A 24,735-nucleotide genomic window follows, 5' to 3' on the forward strand; every position below is an offset into this window, starting at 1 on the left:
GGCTGGGTGCCCATTCCCTGTGCATATTATACCCTGTGACTGCCCTATGGCAGGTATTGGTGCCCCTGTGCCAGGCTGGGTGCCCGTTCCCTGTGCATATTATACCCTGTGACTGCCCTATGGCAGGTATTGGTGCCCCTGTGCCAGGCTGGGTGCCCATTCCCTGTGCATATTATACCCTGTGACTGCCCTACAGCAGGTATTGGTGCTCTTGTGCCAGGCTGGTTGGCCAATCAGAGCCAGTGATGCCAATGCAGAAGGATGCCAGTACCCGGGCAATGAATCAGTGGAGGTGCCAACCCTGCATCCCTGGGAGTCTCACAGAGGGGAAAGCTCTGTCTCTTTCCATATTTAGATTTCCGCCTCCGTCTCTCCCTCCCTCTCCCCCTCCCTCTCTCTCTCCTTTTGTTTCTGCCTGTCGGTTCCAGTGGTTTCTCCGGTTCTGCTGGAGGTTCCTCCCGGCACTTCCCTCCCTGACCCATTAGTATTCAGCCGGTGTCCGGCCCAGCGTTCCGAATGCACCATCAGAGGGGCTGGAGAATCCGGGGGGGAAGGCTGTTGCACCCCCAGTCTGGTGTGGAATAAATCTGCCTCTCCCTCAGCCCGACCCACTGAGCTGTAACCGGGGAGCCCTCCGACCCCCCGACCCCCGGCCCCTGCAGTCTCACTGGCGACTCTACAGAAAGAACCTTGGGGAGTCATTCAGAGCGGAATCAGTCGCTGCAGCGGCCCCTGTGCGGCTATCGCCCAGCCTTGGACTATCGGCAGCAAAACGGTAAGTGGCCCAATGTGGCTATTTCTTGCCCACAGCATTCCCTTACTGTATGTCTCCCTATGGGTTTTAGTCTCTTGTGTGTAGGGGCTGCCAGGGTGGGTAGGTTGGCCGTGCCATGTTAGTAGTCAGTGCCAGTGGGTAGGGGCTGCCAGGGTGGGTAGGTTGGCCGTGCCATGTTAGTAGTCAGTGCCAGTGGGTAGGGGCTGCCAGGGTGGGTAGGTTGGCCGTGCCATGTTAGTAGTCAGTGCCAGTGGGTAGGGGCTGCCAGGGTGGGTAGGTTGGCCGTGCCATGTTAGTAGTCAGTGGCTAGGGGCTGCCAGGGTGGGTAGGTTGGCCGTGCCATGTTAGTAGTCAGTGCCAGTGGGTAGGGGCTGCCAGGGTGGGTAGGTTGGCCGTGCCATGTTAGTAGTCAGTGCCAGTGGCTAGGGGCTGCCAGGGTGGGTAGGTTGGCCGTGCCATGTTAGAAGTCAGTGCCAGTGGGTAGGGGCTGCCAGGGTGGGTAGGTTGGCCGTGCCATGTTAGTAGTCAGTGCCAGTGGGTAGGGGCTGCCAGGGTGGGTAGGTTGGCCGTGCCATGTTAGTAGTCAGTGCCAGTGGGTAGGGGCTGCCAGGGTGGGTAGGTTGGCCGTGCCATGTTAGTAGTCAGTGCCAGTGGGTAGGGGCTGCCAGGGTGGGTAGGTTGGCCGTGCCATGTTAGTAGTCAGTGGCTAGGGGCTGCCAGGGTGGGTAGGTTGGCCGTGCCATGTTAGTAGTCAGTGCCAGTGGGTAGGGGCTGCCAGGGTGGGTAGGTTGGCCGTGCCATGTTAGTAGTCAGTGCCAGTGGGTAGGGGCTGCCAGGGTGGGTAGGTTGGCCGTGCCATGTTAGTAGTCAGTGCCAGTGGGTAGGGGCTGCCAGGGTGGGTAGGTTGGCCGTGCCATGTTAGTAGTCAGTGCCAGTGGCTAGGGGCTGCCAGGGTGGGTAGGTTGGCCGTGCCATGTTAGTAGTCAGTGCCAGTGGGTAGGGGCTGCCAGGGTGGGTAGGTTGGCCGTGCCATGTTAGTAGTCAGTGCCAGTGGGTAGGGGCTGCCAGGGTTGGTAGGTTGGCCGTGCCATGTTAGTAGTCAGTGCCAGTGGGTAGGGGCTGCCAGGGTGGGTAGGTTGGCCGTGCCATGTTAGTAGTCAGTGCCAGTGGGTAGGGGCTGCCAGGGTGGGTAGGTTGGCCGTGCCATGTTAGTAGTCAGTGCCAGTGGCTAGGGGCTGCCAGGGTGGGTAGGTTGGCCGTGCCATGTTAGTAGTCAGTGCCAGTGGGTAGGGGCTGCCAGGGTGGGTAGGTTGGCCGTGCCATGTTAGTAGTCAGTGCCAGTGGGTAAGGGCTGCCAGGGTGGGTTGGTTGGCCGTGCCATGTTAGTAGTCAGTGCCAGTGGGTAGGGGCTGCCAGGGTGGGTAGGTTGGCCGTGCCATGTTAGTAGTCAGTGCCAGTGGGTAGGGGCTGCCAGGGTTGGTAGGTTGGCCGTGCCATGTTAGTAGTCAGTGCCAGTGGGTAGGGGCTGCCAGGGTGGGTAGGTTGGCCGTGCCATGTTAGTAGTCAGTGCCAGTGGGTAGGGGCTGCCAGGGTGGGTAGGTTGGCAGTGCCATGTTAGTAGTCAGTGCCAGTGGCTAGGGGCTGCCAGGGTGGGTAGGTTGGCCGTGCCATGTTAGTAGTCAGTGCCAGTGGGTAGGGGCTGCCAGGGTGGGTAGGTTGGCCGTGCCATGTTAGTAGTCAGTGCCAGTGAGTAGGGGCTGCCAGGGTGGGTAGGTTGGCCGTGCCATGTTAGTAGTCAGTGCCAGTGGGTAGGGGCTGCCAGGGTGGGTAGGTTGGCCGTGCCATGTTAGTAGTCAGTGCCAGTGGGTAGGGGCTGCCAGGGTGGGTAGGTTGGCCGTGCCATGTTAGTAGTCAGTGCCAGTGGGTAGGGGCTGCCAGGGTGGGTAGGTTGGCCGTGCCATGTTAGTAGTCAGTGCCAGTGGGTAGGGGCTGCCAGGGTGGGTAGGTTGGCCGTGCCATGTTAGTAGTCAGTGCCAGTGGGTAGGGGCTGCCAGGGTGGGTAGGTTGGCCGTGCCATGTTAGTAGTCAGTGCCAGTTGGTAGGGGCTGCCAGGGTGGGTAGGTTGGCCGTGCCATGTTAGTAGTCAGTGCCAGTGGGTAAGGGCTGCCAGGGTTGGTAGGTTGGCCGTGCCATGTTAGTAGTCAGTGCCAGTGGGTAGGGGCTGCCAGGGTGGGTAGGTTGGCCGTGCCATGTTAGTAGTCAGTGCCAGTGGGTAGGGGCTGCCAGGGTGGGTAGGTTGGCCGTGTTATTTGCCCCACGTTGCTCTGTATTACCCCAGCGCCCTGGGGGTTTATTTCGGAATTTCCGGCTGGGATGCAGATAACGTATCTGACCAATGAGCTTGGAGTATTGGCCGGTGGGTCTACAGGAACCCACGGAATATCTATTACTCAGCAGCATCACAACTAAGGTCACATGGTCCTTTACTTGCTGGGGGCTCAGACTATTGGCGCTGCCCCCCCCCCTCGCTGCTTTAACTGCCCCGAGGGGCACCGAGCGCCTGTACTTTAATCTGATTTGATGAACTGAATGCAATTCCAAGGTGCAATATACAGGGCAGGGGTATAATATGGGGCCTGGCCCCCCTGCAGGTTCTTTCCAGCCCCCCTGGCGCAAAATTGTGGGTCACCTGTTGCCCCTATAAATGCCCCCTACAGTCACATCAGCTGTTTGTATTGGGATCTATTTACTAACTGATATGAGCGGCTCCTACATGAACTTTCCAGCAGGGGAATGACTGGTTATTATAGAGTCACATCAGCTGTTTGTATTGGGATCTATTTACTGACTGATATGAGCGGCTCCTACATTAACTTTCCAGCAGGGGAATGACTGGTTATTATAGAGTCACATCAGCCGTTTGTATTGGGATCTATTTACTGACTGATATGAGCGGCTCCTACATGAACTTTCCAGCAGGGGAATGACTGGTTATTATAGAGTCACATCAGCTGTTTGTATTGGGATCTATTTACTGAATGATATGAGCGGCTCCTACATGAACTTTCCAGCAGGGGAATGACTGGTTATTATAGAGTCACATCAGCTGTTTGTATTGGGATCTATTTACTGACTGATATGAGCGGCTCCTACATGAACTTTCCAGCAGGGGAATGACTGGTTATTATAGAGTATCATCAGCTGTTTGTATTGGGATCTATTTACTGACTGATATGAGCGGCTCCTACATGAACTTTCCAGCAGGGGAATGACTGGTTATTATAGAGTCACATCAGCTGTTTGTATTGGGATCTATTTACTGAATGATATGAGCGGCTCCTACATGAACTTTCCAGCAGGGGAATGACTGGTTATTATAGAGTCACATCAGCTGTTTGTATTGGGATCTATTTACTGAATGATATGAGCGGCTCCTACATGAACTTTCCAGCAGGGGAATGACTGGTTATTATAGAGTCACATCGGCTGTTTGTATTGGGATCTATTTACTGACTGATATGAGCGGCTCCTACATGAACTTTCCAGCAGGGGAATGACTGGTTATTATAGAGTCACATCAGCCGTTTGTATTGGGATCTATTTACTGACTGATATGAGCGGCTCCTACATGAACTTTCCAGCAGGGGAATGACTGGTTATTATAGAGTCACATCAGCTGTTTGTATTGGGATCTATTTACTGAATGATATGAGCGGCTCCTACATGAACTTTCCAGCAGGGGAATGACTGGTTATTATAGAGTCACATCAGCTGTTTGTATTGGGATCTATTTACTGACTGATATGAGCGGCTCCTACATGAACTTTCCAGCAGGGGAATGACTGGTTATTATAGAGTATCATCAGCTGTTTGTATTGGGATCTATTTACTGACTGATATGAGCGGCTCCTACATGAACTTTCCAGCAGGGGAATGACTGGTTATTATAGAGTCACATCAGCTGTTTGTATTGGGATCTATTTACTGAATGATATGAGCGGCTCCTACATGAACTTTCCAGCAGGGGAATGACTGGTTATTATAGAGTCACATCAGCTGTTTGTATTGGGATCTATTTACTGAATGATATGAGCGGCTCCTACATGAACTTTCCAGCAGGGGAATGACTGGTTATTATAGAGTCACATCGGCTGTTTGTATTGGGATCTATTTACTGAATGATATGAGCGGCTCCTACATGAACTTTCTAGCAGGGGAATGACTGGTTATTATAGAGTCACATCAGCTGTTTGTATTGGGATCTATTTACTGACTGATATGAGCGGCTCCTACATGAACTTTCCAGCAGGGGAATGACTGGTTATTATAGAGTCACATCAGCTGTTTGTATTGGGATCTATTTACTGACTGATATGAGCGGCTCCTACATGAACTTTCCAGCAGGGGAATGACTGGTTATTATAGAGTCACATCAGCTGTTTGTATTGGGATCTATTTACTGAATGATATGAGCGGCTCCTACATGAACTTTCCAGCAGGGGAATGACTGGTTATTATAGAGTCACATCGGCTGTTTGTATTGGGATCTATTTACTGACTGATATGAGCGGCTCCTACATGAACTTTCCAGCAGGGGAATGACCGGTTATTATAGAGTCACATCGGCTGTTTGTATTGGGATCTATTTATTGACTGATATAAGCGGCTCCTACATGAACTTTCCAGCAGGGGAATGACTGGTTATTATAGAGTCACATCAGCTGTTTGTATTGGGATCTATTTACTGACTGATATGAGCGGCTCCTACATGAACTTTCCAGCAGGGGAATGACTGGTTATTATACAGTCACATCGGCTGTTTGTATTGGGATCTATTTATTGACTGATATGAGCGGCTCCTACATGAACTTTCCAGCAGGGAATGACCGGTTATTATAGAGTCACATCGGCTGTTTGTATTGGGATCTATTTACTGACTGATATGAGCGGCTCCTACATGAACTTTCCAGCAGGGGAATGACCGGTTATTATAGAGTCACATCAGCTGTTTGTATTGGGATCTATTTACTGACTGATATGAGCGGCTCCTACATGAACTTTCCAGCAGGGGAATGACTGGTTATTATAGAGTCACATCAGCTGTTTGTATTGGGATCTATTTACTGACTGATATGAGCGGCTCCTACATGAACTTTCCAGCAGGGGAATGACCGGTTATTATAGAGTCACATCAGCTGTTTGTATTGGGATCTATTTACTGACTGATATGAGCGGCTCCTACATGAACTTTCCAGCAGGGGAATGACTGGTTATTATAGAGTCACATCAGCTGTTTGTATTGGGATCTATTTACTGACTGATATGAGCGGCTCCTACATGAACTTTCCAGCAGGGGAATGACTGGTTATTATAGAGTCACATCAGCTGTTTGTATTGGGATCTATTTACTGACTGATATGAGCGGCTCCTACATGAACTTTCCAGCAGGGGAATGACTGGTTATTATAGAGTCACATCAGCTGTTTGTATTGGGATCTATTTACTGACTGATATGAGCGGCTCCTACATGAACTTTCCAGCAGGGGAATGACTGGTTATTATAGAGTCACATCGGCTGTTTGTATTGGGATCTATTTACTGACTGATATGAGCGGCTCCTACATGAACTTTCCAGCAGGGGAATGACTGGTTATTATAGAGTCACATCGGCTGTTTGTATTGGGATCTATTTACTGACTGATATGAGCGGCTCCTACATGAACTTTCCAGCAGGGGAATGACTGGTTATTATAGAGTCACATCGGCTGTTTGTATTGGGATCTATTTACTGAATGATATGAGCGGCTCCTACATGAACTTTCCAGCAGGGGAATGACCGGTTATTATAGAGTCACATCAGCTGTTTGTATTGGGATCTATTTACTGACTGATATGAGCGGCTCCTACATGAACTTTCCAGCAGGTGAATGACTGGTTATTATAGAGTCACATCGGCTGTTTGTATTGGGATCTATTTACTGACTGATATGAGCGGCTCCTACATGAACTTTCCAGCAGGGGAATGACTGGTTATTATAGAGTCACATGGGCTGTTTGTATTGGGATCTATTTACTGACTGATATGAGCGGCTCCTACATGAACTTTCCAGCAGGGGAATGACTGGTTATTATAGAGTCACATGGGCTGTTTGTATTGGGATCTATTTACTGACTGATATGAGCGGCTCCTACATGAACTTTCCAGCAGGGGAATGACTGGTTATTATAGAGTCACATCAGCTGTTTGTATTGGGATCTATTACTGACTGATATGAGCGGCTCCTACATGAACTTTCCAGCAGGGGAATGACTGGTTATTATAGAGTCACATCGGCTGTTTGTATTGGGATCTATTTACTGACTGATATGAGCGGCTCCTACATGAACTTTCCAGCAGGGGAATGACTGGTTATTATAGAGTCACATCAGCTGTTTGTATTGGGATCTATTTACTGACTGATATGAGCGGCTCCTACATGAACTTTCCAGCAGGGGAATGACTAGTTATTATAGAGTCACATCAGCTGTTTGTATTGGGATCTATTTACTGACTGATATGAGCGGCTCCTACATGAACTTTCCAGCAGGGGAATGACTGGTTATTATAGAGTCACATCGGCTGTTTGTATTGGGATCTATTTACTGACTGATATGAGCGGCTCCTACATGAACTTTCCAGCAGGGGAATGACTGGTTATTATAGAGTCACATCAGCTGTTTGTATTGGGATCTATTTACTGACTGATATGAGCGGCTCCTACATGAACTTTCCAGCAGGGGAATGACTGGTTATTATAGAGTCACATCGGCTGTTTGTATTGGGATCTATTTACTGACTGATATGAGCGGCTCCTACATGAACTTTCCAGCAGGGGAATGACTGGTTATTATAGAGTCACATCAGCTGTTTGTATTGGGATCTATTTACTGACTGATATGAGCGGCTCCTACATGAACTTTCCAGCAGGGGAATGACTGGTTATTATAGAGTCACATCAGCTGTTTGTATTGGGATCTATTTACTGACTGATATGAGCGGCTCCTACATGAACTTTCCAGCAGGGGAATGACCGGTTATTATAGAGTCACATCGGCTGTTTGTATTGGGATCTATTTACTGACTGATATGAGCGGCTCCTACATGAACTTTCCAGCAGGGGAATGACTGGTTATAAGTAAAGGCAATAATAATTCCCAATTGAAAATGTATTTGAAATTTTCTCAAATGTCAATATGCAAATTAAGTATTCAGCTGAGATTTTCTCAGAGGGTCGGATATCCAACCAATTAATTTGTATATATATATATGTCCCTGAGCATTGGATATTGGGGTGCCTGCCTCATACCTAAATGCAGGGGTTTTTCCCACAATGCAGCCTTTTTTCCCAGAATACCAGTATCACTGAGGTCACAGAGGGGCGGTGCTCCTGATGGAATTGTGCCAATGGCAATGATATTTTTGCCCATATTAAGCGCAGTTGCATCAAATATTTCCGCCGCTTGGGGTGCTAGTGATGGGCTGAACTCCAGTATTGGGTGCCTGGGAGATTCTGCTCTCGCTGAACCAATTGCAGGTTCTGTTTCCTGGGTGGAGCGTACCAACTCACACGGGGGAATACCAACTGTCACTTTCAGGCTAATAGAGCCCTAAATGGGAAATCTCTCCTGTGTCAGGGACAAACATGTCAACTCCCAGTCATTCCGTACCAGTCTCCCAGTCTCCCAGGCACCCAGGCACCCAGTCTCCCAGGCACAAAGCACCCAGGCACCCAGTCTCCCAAGCACCCAGGCACCCAGTCTCCCAGGCACCCAGTCTCCCAGGCACCTAGTCTCCCAGGCACCCAGTCTCCCAGGCACCCAGTCTCCCAGGCACCCAGTCCCCAGGCACCCAGTCTCCCAGGCACCCAGTCTCCCAGGCACCCAGTCTCCCAGGCACCCAGTCCCCAGGCACCCAGTCTCCCAGGCACCCAGTCTCCCAGGCACCCAGTCTCCCAGGCACCCAGTCCCAAGGCACCCAGTCTCCCAGGCACCCAGTCTCCCAGGCACAAAGCACCCAGGCACCCAGTCTCCCAAGCACCCAGGCACCCAGTCTCCCAGGCACCCAGTCTCCCAGGCACCTAGTCTCCCAGGCACCCAGTCTCCCAGGCACCCAGTCTCCCAGGCACCCAGTCTCCCAGGCACCCAGTCCCCAGGCACCCAGTCTCCCAGGCACCCAGTCTCCCAGGCACCCAGTCTCCCAGGCACCCAGTCCCCAGGCACCCAGTCTCCCAGGCACCCAGTCTCCCAGGCACCCAGGCACCCAGGCACCCAGTCTCCCAGGCACAAAGCACCCAGGCACCCAGTCTCCCAGGCACCCAGTGTAACATATCCGTCTCTCACTGTCAGCAACTTACAGTTGGGGAATTTTGCAGGGAATCCATTCCTGGTGGAAGTATTCGCTCATCACTAATTATGAATTCCAGCCCCGGCCTGGGTTGGATGGGGCAGATCCAGGGGTAGGACTGGCATGGCCGAGATGCACCCAGATCCTTTTAGCTCCAGGCTGGCACCTTTACATGTGAAGGGGGAACATGTTGCCCCCCAACCCCTTGGCTGTTGCTCTCAGTGCCCCCAAACCAGGGAGTTATTACTGAATTCCTGACTTGGGGGCAAGTGTTGGAGGCATAAAGACCATGGGTACTGCCAAACAGAATACCCTATAGTCTGCCAGTTCACATTGGGCTACTAAATAATCACAGGCTTTATTAGTCACCCCCGAGTGCCTCTTTTGATGCCTGTGTTGCTCTCCCACTTATTTTATAGTTAAATATTGCTTACGGGTAAAAAAGGTTGGGGACCCCTCCCCTAGTACCTGGTATCTTACTTGTTCTCTCATATTAGCCCATGCCCCAGAGCTTACACTCTAAAGGCCCTATCACATTCCCATCAGACCTCTTCTATAAAATAACAATGTGTCCCCTGGGGGCTATACTGGCAGGAGGTAAGTTGGCCTGGGCCTATATTGGCCGGAGGATAAGTTGACCGGGGCCTATTTTGACTGGGGGCTATTTTGGCCGGGGACTATTTTGGCCGGGGACTATGTTGGCCGGGGACTATGTTGGCCGGGGACTATGTTGGCTGGGGGCTATTTTGGCCGGGGGCTATATTGGCCGGAGGTGTGTTGGCTGGGGGCTTTTTGGCTGGGGGCTATGTTGGCCAGGGGCTATTTTGATTGGGGGCTATGTTGGCCAGGGGCTCTGTTGGCCGGGGTCTATGTTGGCAGGGGGCTTTTTGGCAGGGGGCTATGTTGGTCGGGTGCTATGTTGATCGGGGGCTATGTTGGCCAGGGGCTATGTTGGCCGGGGTCTATGTTGGCCGGGGGCTATATTGGTCGGGGGCTATGTTGATCGGGGGCTATGTTGATCGGGGGCTATGTTGGCCGGGGGCTTTTTGGCAGGGGGCTATGTTGGCCGGGGGCTATTTTGATTGGGGGCTATGTTGGCCAGGGGCTATGTTGGCCGGGGTCTATGTTGGCCGGGGGCTTTTTGGCAGGGGGCTATGTTGGTCGGGTGCTATGTTGATCGGGGGCTATGTTGGCCAGGGGCTATGTTGGCCGGGGTCTATGTTGGCCGGGGGCTATATTGGTCGGGGGCTATGTTGGCCGGGGGCTATGTTGGCTGGGGGCTATGTTGATTGGGGGCTATGTTGGCCGGGGGCTATGTTGGCCGGGGGCTATGTTGGACATGGGTAAGTTGCCCGGGAGCTATGTTGGCCGGGGGCTATGTTGGCTGGGGGCTATGTTGGCTGGGGGCTATGTTGGCCGGGGGCTATGTTGATGGGGGGCTATGTTGATGGGGGGCTATGTTGATCGGGGGCTATGTTGGCCGGGGGCTATGTTGGCCGGGGGCTATGTTGGCCGGGGGCTATGTTGATGGGGGGCTATGTTGATTGGGGGCTATGTTGATCGGGGGCTATGTTGGCTGGGGGCTATGTTGATGGGGGGCTGTGTTGATCGGGGGCTATGTTGATCGGGGGCTATGTTGGCTGGGGGCTATGTTGGCCGGGGGCTATGTTGATGGGGGGCTATGTTGATGGGGGGCTATGTTGATCGGGGGCTATGTTGGCTGGGGGCTATGTTGGCCGGGGGCTATGTTGATTGGGGGCTATGTTGATGGGGGGCTATGTTGATCGGGGGCTATGTTGATCGGGGGCTATGTTGATCGGGGGCTATGTTGGCAGGGGGCTATGTTGGCCGGGGGCTATGTTGATTGGGGGCTATGTTGATTGGGGGCTATGTTGATCGGGGGCTATGTTGATCGGGGGCTATGTTAGCCAGGGGCTATGTTGGCCGGGGGCTATGTTAGCCGGGGGCTATGTTGGACATGGGTAAGTTGCCCGGGAGCTATGTTGGCCGGGGGCTATGTTGGCCGGGGGCTATGTTGGCCGGGGGCTATGTTGATCGGGGGCTATGTTGATCGGGGGCTATGTTGGCCGGGGGCTATGTTGGTCGGGTGCTATGTTGATCGGGGGCTATGTTGGCCAGGGGCTATGTTGGCCGGGGTCTATGTTGGCCGGGGGCTATATTGGTCGGGGGCTATGTTGGCCGGGGGCTATGTTGGCTGGGGGCTATGTTGATCGGGGGCTATGTTGGCTGGGGGCTATGTTGATCGGGGGCTATGTTGGCCAGGGGCTATGTTGGCCGGGGGCTATGTTGGCCGGGGGCTATGTTGATCGGGGGCTATGTTGATCGGGGGCTATGTTGATCGGGGGCTATGTTGGCCGGGGGCTATGTTAGCCGGGGGCTATGTTGGCCGGGGGCTATGTTGGCCATGGGTAAGTTTGCCGGGGGCTATAATGTTCATATGAGGAGGAGCTAATGTTACTAGGGGCGAGTGATACAAAGTTACTATAAAATGATGATACTTTGTTTCCAACATTCATTCTGTTGCTGCACCACATGGTACTGGCCGTGTCCCCCCATGTACCCCCATATCCCCCCCAAATGTGACTGCAGGGAATCTCCCCAAACAGCCAAACATTGCCTCCCAGTATCACCAATAAGGGCCCTGCCCAATGCCTCCGGCCAATCACAGGCTGACGCCGAATGGCTAATAGTCGAACCCTTAAGCCGGCCGTTCCCAGGGGATCTGGGGGCCACACTTGTTGGGGAGCCATAGACTTCCCATAGGGGGTGCCACTGTGTATCGGGGGGCCACATTGTGCCGGGGCCCCGGGGATCCCATGTAGCTGAGGATATTCCATATCACAGAGCAGTATTGGGGGGTTGGGAATGTGTGGGGGCCCAGTCACATGGCTCATAGCTGCCGATAGTGAGACAGCGTGGCCCCTCTGCCCCCCGCACCATGACACGGGGAGGGTGGGAGCAATGAAAGGACAGGAGGCGGCCAGCAGAAACTGTTGCCATAGCGACAGAAGCAAGTGCAGGAAAATTCCTGTGAAAATGAAAGGCGGTGAGAGGAGGAAGGAGAGAGGCTGAAGGTTACTGAGAAAATCAGCAGAACTCGTCTGTACAATGGGCCCGGCCGCCATCTTGCCTCCAACTGCTTCTACATATACTGCCTTTAGATTGGCCGGATAAACAGCCACTCATACGTTCAGCCTCATACAGTGCCCATATACTGTATATATATATATATATTACTCTATAATAACCAGTCATTCCCCTGCTGGAAAGTTCATGTAGGAGCCGCTCATATCATTCAGTAAATAGATCCCAATACAAACAGCCGATGTGACTCTATAATAACCAGTCATTCCCCTGCTGGAAAGTTCATGTAGGAGCCGCTCATATCAGTCAGTAAATAGATCCCAATACAAACAGCCAATGTGACTCTATAATAACCAGTCATTCCCCTGCTGGAAAGTTCATGTAGGAGCCGCTCATATCAGTCAGTAAATAGATCCCAATACAAACAGCCGATGTGACTCTATAATAACCAGTCATTCCCCTGCTGGAAAGTTCATGTAGGAGCCGCTCATATCAGTCAGTAAATAGATCCCAATACAAACAGCTGATGTGACTCTATAATAACCAGTCATTCCCCTGCTGGAAAGTTCATGTAGGAGCCGCTCATATCAGTCAGTAAATAGATCCCAATACAAACAGCTGATGTGACTCTATAATAACCAGTCATTCCCCTGCTGGAAAGTTCATGTAGGAGCCGCTCATATCAGTCAGTAAATAGATCCCAATACAAACAGCTGATGTGACTCTATAATAACCAGTCATTCCCCTGCTGGAAAGTTCATGTAGGAGCCGCTCATATCAGTCAGTAAATAGATCCCAATACAAACAGCTGATGTGACTCTATAATAACCAGTCATTCCCCTGCTGGAAAGTTCATGTAGGAGCCGCTCATATCATTCAGTAAATAGATCCCAATACAAACAGCTGATGTGACTCTATAATAACCAGTCATTCCCCTGCTGGAAAGTTCATGTAGGAGCCGCTCATATCAGTCAGTAAATAGATCCCAATACAAACAGCCGATGTGACTCTATAATAACCGGTCATTCCCCTGCTGGAAAGTTCATGTAGGGACTGGGCTCTCTTACTTAACAAGATTTCATGGGGCCTGGCACAACTGTACCCCCAATCACACCCCCATGGTGGCCCTGGGTACCCCTGGAACTATAGCGGGGTGACTGTTACCCCAATGTTTCTATATATCTGTAACCTTGTTATGGGCTAAGGGGGCCCAGCCTGAAGGCCAGTTAGGGGGGGATTTGGGGTGCTTATTTGTGCCCTGGGTACCCCTGGAACTATAGCGGGGTGACTGTTACCCCAATGTTTCTATATATCTGTAACCTTGTTATGGGCTAAGGGGGCCCAGCCTGAAGGCCAGTTAGGGGGGGATTTGGGGTGCTTATTTGTGCCCTGGGTACCCCTGGAACTATAGCAGGGTGACTGTTACCCCAATGTTTCTATATATCTGTAACCTTGTTATGGGCTAAGGGGGCCCAGCCTGAAGGCCAGTTAGGGGGGGATTTGGGGTGAGTGCTTATTTGTGCCCTGGGTACCCCTGGAACTATAGCGGGGTGACTGTTACCCCAATGTTTCTATATATCTGTAACCTTGTTATGGGCTAAGGGGGCCCAGCCTGAAGGCCAGTTAGGGGGGGATTTGGGGTGAGTGCTTATTTGTGCCCTGGGTACCCCTGGAACTATAGCGGGGTGACTGTTACCCCAATGTTGCTATATATCTGTAACCCAGTTATATAATATTTACATTTGCGGTGCAGATGCTGAGATTAAGGAGGCAAAGCGAGGGATTCGATTGGATGAGCCAAACGTAACTCCGCCCACAGTTGCAGATTTGGGCGCAATGGAATTCTCATGAGATCGGTGAGAGAATTATCTCTATTTTCACAATGGGGTTTTTATATATTTGTGGAGCTGATCAAGTTATCATTGTGCCAGTTGCACATTACAGAGAAAACAGCAGCAGAGTTTGATGGAACTGGGCGGGGTTTGTGCTGTGATGTCATCACTGCATCATTACATCACTATTGTGTTTATAATCTGTTGCAGAATTGTTATTCAGGGACACATTTAATGATTATAGGGACGGAGGCGCCACAAATATGTTATTTACTCATTATTTACTTTATCATCATCATCATCCTCCCAATGGAAAGCACTAGTGATGGTGGAGAAATTGTCGACCCTAACCTGCCCGCTCCAACCCAAACCCTTCCCAACCCGGCTTCCTCCATCTATATATAGACCCACCCTGCAATGACGTCACAAAAGGGGGTGGGGTTTGCCGAGCTCACGCCTATAAACTAGAGAGTAGTCAGTGTAAGGTTGGGGGTGGGAGGGTGAGCGGAAGAGCTCAAGCCAAACCTGCCCGCACCCACAGGCAAAGCCCACCCCTGCCTGATGCACAAACCCCCTTCAACTACTCCAGTACACTGCCATCTTTGTTCCACCCCCAGCCAATCACAGACTCTCTACCCTTTGCACTGTAAGCTCCAATCAGAGTGTTCTAGTCCCGCCCACAGGGTCAAGTTTAGTAGCATAAGTGAAGGGACCTTGGCCATTGGCTCCTACATGGTCGCGGCGAATTTTAGCCGCCAATTGGCAAATATCCCCTCAGTGTCTTCAGAACTCACAGACCCCCTATTGGGGCCCTCGCACTGCCCCTGGTCTGGGAACTGGCACTTATATAGCGGTGCCCCCCACCTACAGCACTAATGCCCCCCTATTTGTGTCTGTAAGTTACCCTCCCATTTAGATTGTAAGCTCTACAGAGCAGGGATTTCCATGTCTCTGACACCTAGGGGTATATTTATCATGTTGTGTAAAAAACATTACTGGTGATGTTGCTCATAGCAGCCAATCAGATGCTTTTCTTTGGTTTTCTGACTGTTGAAATCTAATTGCTGATTGGTTGCCCTGGAATTTCTAGTGCCAGACGGTTTTGAACATTTTGCACTCTTTCACTTTGGGAGCCTTTCCAAGAGGGGACTTTTACTTTGCCTGGGAAAATAATATCTCCTTTTGTTCGACACAACCTAAGCTTTCAAAATACTCTACAATTTTTGTGTAATTTAACTTCTGTAACAAGATATAGGCCCCTAAATGTCTAAAAAATGAAGAAAATTGCTATTTTTCATGATATAAACACATAGATCAGAAACATGGATTATTTTATGCCGGAAAATACAACTGATTTGGAAAGTTCAATATCTCTTGAACGTGCCAATACCAAATATATATAGATTTATGGAGATTTCTCCCTTGTATAGGGCACAAAGTCCCAGCAGCACCTACTAACCTCCCAAAGCCCTGCTCCACAAAGCTACATACTTTAGATTTCAAGGCCAAATATTCCACTTAGAGCAGGTTTACCCTATAAAGCTATACATTTTTAGAAAGAACAGATTCTGATGGATCCAGAATAGGCACAACTGTCTTTCTACTCCAAATTACCAAGTTGCAATGCTTTCCTAAATGTTCCAGTTTTTATAAAAATGTTGTGAAATTGTTAAAAAATCGTTTCAAAGCTTCCAATCTACAGCTCCTTATCTCCCACATATCATTAGGTACCAAGATAAAACACCCTAAAATATAAACGCCAGGGGTCCACTGAACAGTTTGATACCAAATATGTTCAGTTTTACCTAAATATGTGGCATGTAGGGGCCCCAAAATGAAAATACCCCCATATGTTGTATCATTTCAACAACTGCAAAATCAACACATTACAAAAAGAGAGGGGGATTGATCAATGCACTTTCCCTGGCCCCCTGTTTCATAAGTAAATTGCCATTCTTGACCTGGGGGCTGGTTTGAGTCAGAGGGCTTAGTCACCCCCATGCCTTCAGCTTTTATAGAGAGAGATTGCCAAGACCACAGCTTGGTTCTACAGGCTTAATCCTCCCCCACTTGCGGCTTGTAAAGGAGAAGACTGCCCATTAACCAACAGCTTTCCTAAAATTGGCAATTGTGATTCGATTTCTGAAAATCACCTCAAAGCTTTTCATTTGCAGCATCCTACCTCCCATATACTATTGGGTACCAAGATAAAACACCCTAATTATGTACCCCAGGGGTCCACTGAACAGTTTGATGCCCAATGTGCATAGGTTTAGCTAAGTATGTGGTATGTAGGGGCCCCAAGATGAAGATACCCCAGATGATCTATCATTCCTTTCATTTACTGCATTTTATGGGGGGTAAACATACATTCAAGCACATTCACCCCAGAAAACCATATATTTTTAGAAAGTACATATCCCCCCGTATCTAAAATGGGTATCCATGTCTTTCTCCTCCAAAGTATGAAGCTGTAAAGCTTTTCTAAAATTGCAGATTTTGACGAAACTTCTGAAAATCACCTCAAAACTTCCATCTTTTCTCTCACAGGTCATTAGGTAGCCATATAAAACACCCTAAATATGAACACCAGGGGTCTACCGAATAGTTTGATGCCCAATATACATAGGTTTATCAAAGTACATGGCACTTATAGACCCCAAAATATACCTTGTGCACACTAATTTCATAGCTTATATTTACCTAATTTAAAAACACACAGGCAGTTTTGTGTGGGGTAAAAGAGGCAAAAATTTAGGGTGACCCCTATAAACCATATATTTTTGGAAAGTACACATTCTGACAAATCCAACATGGGTAAAGGGTCCTTTCTACACCACAGTACCAAACTGCAAAGCTTTCCTAAATTTAGTGTTTTTTAAGTCATTTCTGAAAATCACCTAGAAACATTGCAACCTGCAGCTTTTATCTCACAAATTATTTTACTTTTTACATACAATGGCAAATTACCCTAAATATAAATGCCAGGGGTCTACTGAACAGTTTGATGCCCAATATGCATAGGTTTATCTAAGAATGTGCTTATGTACAGACCCCAAATAAAAGTGGTGCATATGAATTTTTTCACCTGCCAACTCAGCTTCTGAAAACAAATCCCCGTAAGACCCCCTAACTGTACAGAGACCCCCAGAAAACCATATATTTTTGGAAAGTAAACATTCTGACAAATCCAACATGGGTAAGGACTTCTTTCTACACCAAACAACAAAGCTTTCCTAAACTTAGCGGTTTTTATGACATTTCTGAAAATCACCTAAAAATGATGCAATTTGCCCCATTTATCTCACACAGTTTTTTAGATACAATGACAAATCACCCTAAATATGAACGCCAGAGGTCTACTGAACAGTTTGATGCCCAATATGTATAGGTTTATATAAATATGTGGTTATGAACAGACCCCAAATAAAAGTGGTGCATATGAATTTTTTCACCTGCCAACTCAGCTTCTGCAAACAGAGCCCCCAACTGCATATTATGTGCCGTAACCCCCCTAACTGTACAGAGACCCCAGAAAACCATATATATTTGTAAAGTACACATTCTGAAATATCAAACATGGGTAAGGATATCTTTCTACACCAAACAACAAAGCTTTCCTAAACTTTTGATTACATTTCTGAAAATCACCTAAAAATGTTGCAATTTGCCGCATTTATCTTACACAATTTTTTATAAACAATGACACATCACCCTAAATATGAACGCCAGAGGTCTACTGAACAGTTTGATCCCCAATAAGCATAGATTTATATAAATATGTGGTTATGAACAGACCCCAAATAAAAGTGGTGCATATGAAGTTTTTCACCTGCCAACTCAGCTTCTGCAAACAGAGCCCCTGACTGCATATTATGTGCCGTAACCCCCCCTAACTGTACAGGGACCCCCAGAAAACCATATATTTTTGGAAAGTACACATTCTGACAAATCCAACAAGGGTAAGGACTTCTTTCTACACCAAACTGCCAAACAACAAAGCTTTCCTAAACTTAGCGGTTTTGATGACATTTCTGAAAATCACCTAAAAATTTTGCAATTTGCCGCATTTATCTCACACAATTTTTTACATACAAAGGCAAATCACCCCAAATATGAACGCCAGAGGTCTACTGAACAGTTTGATGGCCAATATGCATAGGTTTATATAAATATGTGGTTATGAACAGACCCCAAATAAAAGTGGTGCATATGAATTTTTTCACCTGCCAACACAGCTTCTGCAAACAGAGCCCCTGACTGCATATTATGTGCCATAAGACCCCCTAACTGTACAGAGACCCCCAGAAAACCATATATATTTGGAAAGTACACATTCTGACAAATCCAACAAGGGTAAGGACTTCTTTCTACACCAAAATACCAAACAGCAAAGCTACACTAAAACAAAAGCAACGAACAACAATGCAAGTGTAAAACTTAAAATAAAATCACAAAAATGAAATACAATTCGGCAAATCAATGAAATAACAAAATTAATTATTTTACAGTGAGATTAGTGGTTAGAATACCTGGTCCAATGCTCACACTGTGAAATAAATCGTTTTTAGGGGAAATACAAAATACAAAGATAGATATAAAAAAGATAAAATATACATATAAAATAAGGAGCTAAAAAAAAAAAAGTACATGTGTGTCCGTTTGTGTATACTTGTCTGTACGCATCTAGAAAGTGTGAATGTGTGTATATGTCTATGTAAGTGTGGAAATACAGTACGTAAAAAAAAAGTCAAAAAAGCATTTAAAAATACCAGGTTTAGGCAAAGAGGCGGGGCAGACAATTACTTTCACTTTCCATTCAGCACTCACTTTCCCACTCCTCACCATCTAATTGAGTTGCCAGTGCATGGGCATCAGGGCCCCATTCTAGCGCATACACATGATGTTAGGGTGATACAAAGCTTAATAACAGTGCCCACAAAATGGCGCCACCCTGCTGCCTGTGATTGTGTCATTGCAAGACTGAAGGAAACAAGATTTCTATTATTTATGCAGCGTGACATTTATTTTGCTTGACAAACACAATACAAAAGAATTTTGAATCATTTCTGAGGGTGACAGGTTCCCTTTAACATCTGCCTAAAACTTTTTTCTGCTTCATTACCGGCCATACAGATAATATACTGGTACCACTGGACCCAGCTAAGCTGTACTGGTGGCCACGGAGCCGGGGTTTGGGCTTTCTGGGCCCCAAGCACTGTGTCTGGCTCTGAGCTTCCCCCACTCATACAGATAATATACTGGTACCACTGGACCCAGCTAAGCTGTACTGGTGGCCACGGAGCCGGGGTTTGGGCTTTCTGGGCCCCAAGCACTGTGTCTGGCTCTGAGCTTCCCCCACTCATACAGATAATATACTGGTACCACTGGACCCAGCTAAGCTGTACTGGTGGCCACGGAGCCGGGGTGTGGGCTTTCTGGGCCCCCAAGCACTGTGTCTGGCTCTGAGCTTCCCCCACTCATACAGATAATATACTGGTACCACTGGACCCAGCTAAGCTGTACTGGTGGCCACGGAGCCGGGGTTTGGGCTTTCTGGGCCCCAAGCACTGTGTCTGGCTCTGAGCTTCCCCCACTCATACAGATAATATACTGGTACCACTGGACCCAGCTTAGCTGTTCTGGTGGCCACAGAGCCGGGGTGTGGGCTTTCTGGGCCCCCAAGCACTGTGTCTGGCTCTGAGCTTCCCCCACTCATACAGATAATATACTGGTACCACTGGACCCAGCTAAGCTGTACTGGTGGCCACGGAGCCGGGGTGTGGGCTTTCTGGGCCCCCAAGCATTGTGTCTGGCTCTGAGCTTCCCCCACTCATACAGATAATATACTGGTACCACTGGACCCAGCTAAGCTGTACTGGTGGCCACAGAGCCGGGGTGTGGGCTTTCTGGGCCCCCAAGCACTGTGTCTGGCTACAGGCAGAGTCCTGCATTATCCCATTGATATTCCCCTCACATGTCTCCTCTCAGGCAAACAGCAGCTGCTCGGAGCCCCCCTCCCGTGCCCCAGTCCCCCCGTTCTATTGATCAGCATTGATCTTGCAATTCACATTCACTGTAGGTCTCAGTAGCCGTTGCCTCGCCCAATGGGAGCCTGGAACTGAGAAGCCCTGAGACCCTGCAGTCATTATAGGGGTGCTGGGGGCCCCCCAGTGTCTCAGGGCCCCTGTGGCTGATCATGTATTAGTGTAGGGGTAAGAAGGGACAAGTGTAGGTTGTTGGCTAAAAACATGGGGGGATGTGTAGCCATGGAGCCCCCCCCCCCACGTTATGAATGATTGCACAGTAATTGTTACGCTAATTAAGTGTGAATGCAGAATCCTGAATTCCAGTGACCCTGAGGCTGTTCCTCCCACACTGCATGGAGCCGCCATGTTACCCATATAGGGCAAATGCCCCCGACACTGGCACCAAATACCCAGTCATGTCAAACAGAAAGAAAGTCAGTATGGCAGCTCCTGTCTGGGTGAAAATTGCCTGAATTTCCAAATGGGGAAATCTAGACAGGACTTTGAAGTGAATGGCATAACGATCAGCCAATTGCAGTTTGCCATGTTATAACCCCGCCCCTGATGTTAAAGGTCAGTCCCTGACATCACAGACTGGACAAATGTGGAGGCACCCCAAATGGATAGGGTTAATAGCATGGCAGCAGGCAGTGGGTTAATAGCATGGCAGCAGGGATAGGGTTAATAGCATGGCAGCAGGGAGAGGGTTAATAGCATGGCAGCAGGGATAGGGTTAATAGCATGGCAGCAGGGAGAGAGTTAATAGCATGGCAGCAGGGATAGGGTTAATAGCATGGCAGCAGGGAGAGGGTTAATAGCATGGCAGCAGGGATAGGGTTAATAGTATGGCTGCAGGGATAGGGTTAATAGCATGGCAGCAGGGAGAGAGTTAATAGCATGGCAGCAGGGATAGGGTTAATAGCATGGCAGCAGGGATAGTGTTAATAGCATGGCAGCAGGGAGAGGGTTAATAGCATGGCAGCAGGGAGAGGGTTAATAGCATGGCAGCAGGGAGAGGGTTAATAGCATGGCAGCAGGGATAGGGTTAATAGCATGGCAGCAGGGATAGGGTTAATAGCATGGCAGCAGGGAGAGGGTTAATAGCATAACAGCAGGGAGAGGGTTAATAGCATGGCAGCAGGGATAGGGTTAATAGCATGGCAGTAGGGATAGGGTTAATAGCATGGCAGCAGGGATAGGGTTAATAGCATGGCAGCAGGGAGAGGGTTAATAGCATAGCAACAGGGAGAGGGTTAATAGCATGGCAGCAGGGATAGGGTTAATAGCATGGCAGCAGGGAGAGGGTTAATAGCATGGCAGCAGGGATAGGGTTAATAGCATGGCAGCAGGGAGAGGGTTAATAGCATGGCAGCAGGGATAGGGTTAATAGCATGGCAGCAGGGATAGGGTTAATAGCATGGCAGCAGGGATAGGGTTAATAGCATGGCAGCAGGGAGAGGGTTAATAACATAGCAGCAGGGAGAGGGTTGATAGCATGGCAGCAGGGAGAGGGTTAATAGCATGGCAGCAGGGAGAGGGTTAATAGCATAGCAGCAGGGAGAGGGTTAATAGCATGGCAGCAGGGAGAGGGTTAATAACATAGCAGCAGGGAGAGGGTTGATAGCATGGCAGCAGGGATAGGGTTAATAGCATGGCAGCAGGGAGAGGGTTAATAGCATGGCAGCAGGGAGAGGGTTGATAGCATGGCAGCAGGGAGAGGGTTAATAGCATGGCAGCAGGGAGAGGGTTAATAGCATAGCAGCAGGGAGAGGGTTAATAGCATGGCAGCAAGGAGAGGGTTAATAGCATGGCAGCAGGGAGAGGGTTAATAGCATGGCAGCAGGGAGAGGGTTAATAGCATGGCAGCAAGGAGAGGGTTAATAGCATGGCAGCAGGGAGAGGGTTAATAGCATGGCAGCAGGGAGAGGGTTAATAGCATGGCAGCAAGGAGAGGGTTAATAGCATGGCAGCAGGGAGAGGGTTAATAGCATGGCAGCAGGGAGAGGGTTAATAAGCCAGGGCTGATACAGAGAGGGGAATGGGCCTCACTGCCTATTTGGGGTGAATGAATGATTTGGGGGTACGTTAGTGTGGGTGGGGGGTTACTGAGCCAAAGCCCCTCCCCCCACAGTGCCCTGGCACCCCCCCCCCCCCCCCCGTATTTATCCGTATGTGGGAGCTGCCGGGGATCACGGCCACTGGGAACGTCTATTCATTTATCCCCCTCACTGTGGGGGGGCTTCCCTTTATTCTCTGTGTCACATGATCTCAGGGGTGGGGGCAGAGTCAGGTCCCTTTAAGCTAATAAGTGGGGCAGAGAGGTACGGGGGGGGGGTGCAGCTATAGGGGCATCACTGGGTCCCAGCTGTGCCCCTCTCTATGGCAGAGATTACCCAGCACCGCTGTTATCTAGAATGTTCTCTGTCTCAGCTGTAATGCGTTCCAAATCTAGAACGTTGGCACCAAGTTCCAATCTGGGCATAGTGTGTTCAGGGATTGGTGCCAGTGTTGCTTTACCTACAACGAACCCAATGGGAAGAGATTCCACCGATGCCCCCCCAATGCCCACAGCGCCACCTATGGCTTTAGCAGAAGCATCAGGGAACATTCCATGGTTTTGTATCTCGAGGGTATTGGGGCAAATACGGGAGTTACTTGGGGGCAGGAAGCAGTTGGTGCAGAACTTCCCCCTCTGCCCGTGAATTGTTTGTGGCACGTGCCAGCCGGGCATTCAGCCACATGTATCAAGGGAGAGTGGGACCCAAGTGCAGTCCCCAATGGACATTGCGACCCGGTTCCCTCTAGGTGTTCCGGATCACATGGTTGGGCCCGGCTGGTTCCTTTATGGGACATGATTGGTTGGTGTCTCCTCTATGGCCCATAGTAGGTCTCACTGAGCGTATGTGGGCCCATTGGATCCCCTGCTTTATGGACATGTGACATATCCCACCCAATGAGAAGCTGAGCCTCAGGGTTGAGTTAAGGGTTAATGTATTTCAGGGATCACATGGTGCAGTAATCTCAGATCTGTTATCAGGAATCTGATTGGATCTAATTGTAGGGCAAATCTGTCTCCCTACTGACTCAACTATCCCTGCACAAGTTATAGGCAGTAAGGGGGCAGTAAGGGGGCAGTAAGGGGCAGTAAGGGGCAGTAAGGGGGCAGTAAGGGGCAATAGGGGCAGTAAGGGGCAATAGGGCCCTGGGCAGTAACCACAGAAGGCTGGGGGGGCAGAGATCTGTCGGGGGGTTGCACAGCAGCTTTATGGCCGTGGGAGATACTCTGACAGGGCAAGTTTTGGGGCAGTTTAGGAGCAATTTTGGCTTCTTCTATAGTGAACTGACCCATCGTGTAGCTGTGTAGCCCCTGCCCTGTTGGTGGGGGAACCCCCAATATAGAGATTTGGGGTCACATTCTGGGTGACATTGTACCGGATGTTCCTGCAGGAAGGATTCGTGGTTTTCTGTGCATTTCTCTCTCAAGGCCTCGCAGCTGCTGGAAGGAGAAGAAGAGCAGGGGCAAGAAGAAGAGCAGGGGTAAGAAGAAGAGCAGTAGCAAGAAGAAGTGCAGGGGCAAGAAGAAGAGCAGGGGTGAGAAGAAGAGCAGGGGCATGAAGAAGTGCAGGGGCAAGAAGAAGAGCAGGGGTGAGAAGAAGAGCAGGGGTGAGAAGAAGTGCAGGGGTAAGAAGTAGAGCAGGGGTGAGAAGAAGAGCAGGGGTGAGAAGAAGTGCAGGGGCAAGAAGAAGAGCAGGGGTGAGAAGAAGTGCAGGGGCAAGAAGAAGAGCAGGGGTGAGAAGAAGTGCAGGGGTAAGAAGTAGAGCAGGGGTGAGAAGAAGTGCAGGGGCAAGAAGAAGAGCAGGGGTGAGAAGAAGAGCAGGGGTGAGAAGAAGTGCAGGGGTAAGAAGTAGAGCAGGGGTGAGAAGAAGTGCAGGGGCAAGAAGAAGAACAGGGGCAAGAAGAAGAGCAGGGGCGAGAAGAAGTGCAGGGGCAAGAAGAAGTGCAGGGGTGAGAAGAAGTGCAGGGGCAAGAAGAAGTGCAGGGGTGAGAAAAAGTGCAGGGGCAAGAAGAAGAGCAGGGGTGAGAAGAAGAGCAGGGGCAAGAAGAAGTGCAGGGGTGAGAAGAAGTGCAGGGGCAAGAAGAAGTGCAGGGGCAAGAAGAAGTGCAGGGGCAAGAAGAAGTGCAGGGGCAAGAAGAAGAGCAGGGGCAAGAAGAAGTGCAGGGGTGAGAAGAAGTGCAGGGGCAAGAAGAAGTGCAGGGGCAAGAAGAAGAGCAGGGGTGAGAAGAAGTGCAGGGGCAAGAAGAAGTGCAGGGGCAAGAAGAAGAGCAGGGGCGAGAAGAAGAGCAGGGGCATGACGAAGTGCAGGGGTGAGAAGAAGTGCAGGGGTGAGAAGAAGAGCAGGGGTGAGAAGAAGTGCAGGGGTAAGAAGCAGAGCAGGGGTGAGAAGAAGAGCAGGGGCAAGAAGAAGTGCAGGGGTGAGAAGAAAAGCAGGGGTAAGAAGTAGAGCAGGGGTGAGAAGAAGAACAGGGGTGAGAAGAAAAGCAGGGGTGAGAAGAAGAGCAGGGGTGAGAAGAAGTGCAGGGGTAAGAAGCAGAGCAGGGGTGAGAAGAAAA

At 49.6% G+C, this 24,735-nt stretch overlaps 1 protein-coding gene across 1 annotated transcript in view; it reads left to right on the forward strand.

Moving 5' to 3' along the window:
• The first annotated feature begins 381 nt into the window (after positions 1–381).
• lrrc4b (leucine rich repeat containing 4B) overlaps positions 382–24,735 on the forward strand; it is a 106,678-nt gene continuing 82,324 nt past the window's right edge. The window contains exons 1-2 of the mRNA XM_031904760.1: positions 382–775; positions 14,017–14,119. The gene's annotated coding sequence lies outside the window, so the exon portion shown is untranslated. The remainder of the gene's footprint in view (positions 776–14,016; positions 14,120–24,735) is intronic.

This window comes from Xenopus tropicalis, chromosome 7, assembly GCF_000004195.4.
Source record: "Xenopus tropicalis strain Nigerian chromosome 7, UCB_Xtro_10.0, whole genome shotgun sequence".
Classification (NCBI taxonomy): Eukaryota; Metazoa; Chordata; class Amphibia; order Anura; family Pipidae; genus Xenopus; species Xenopus tropicalis.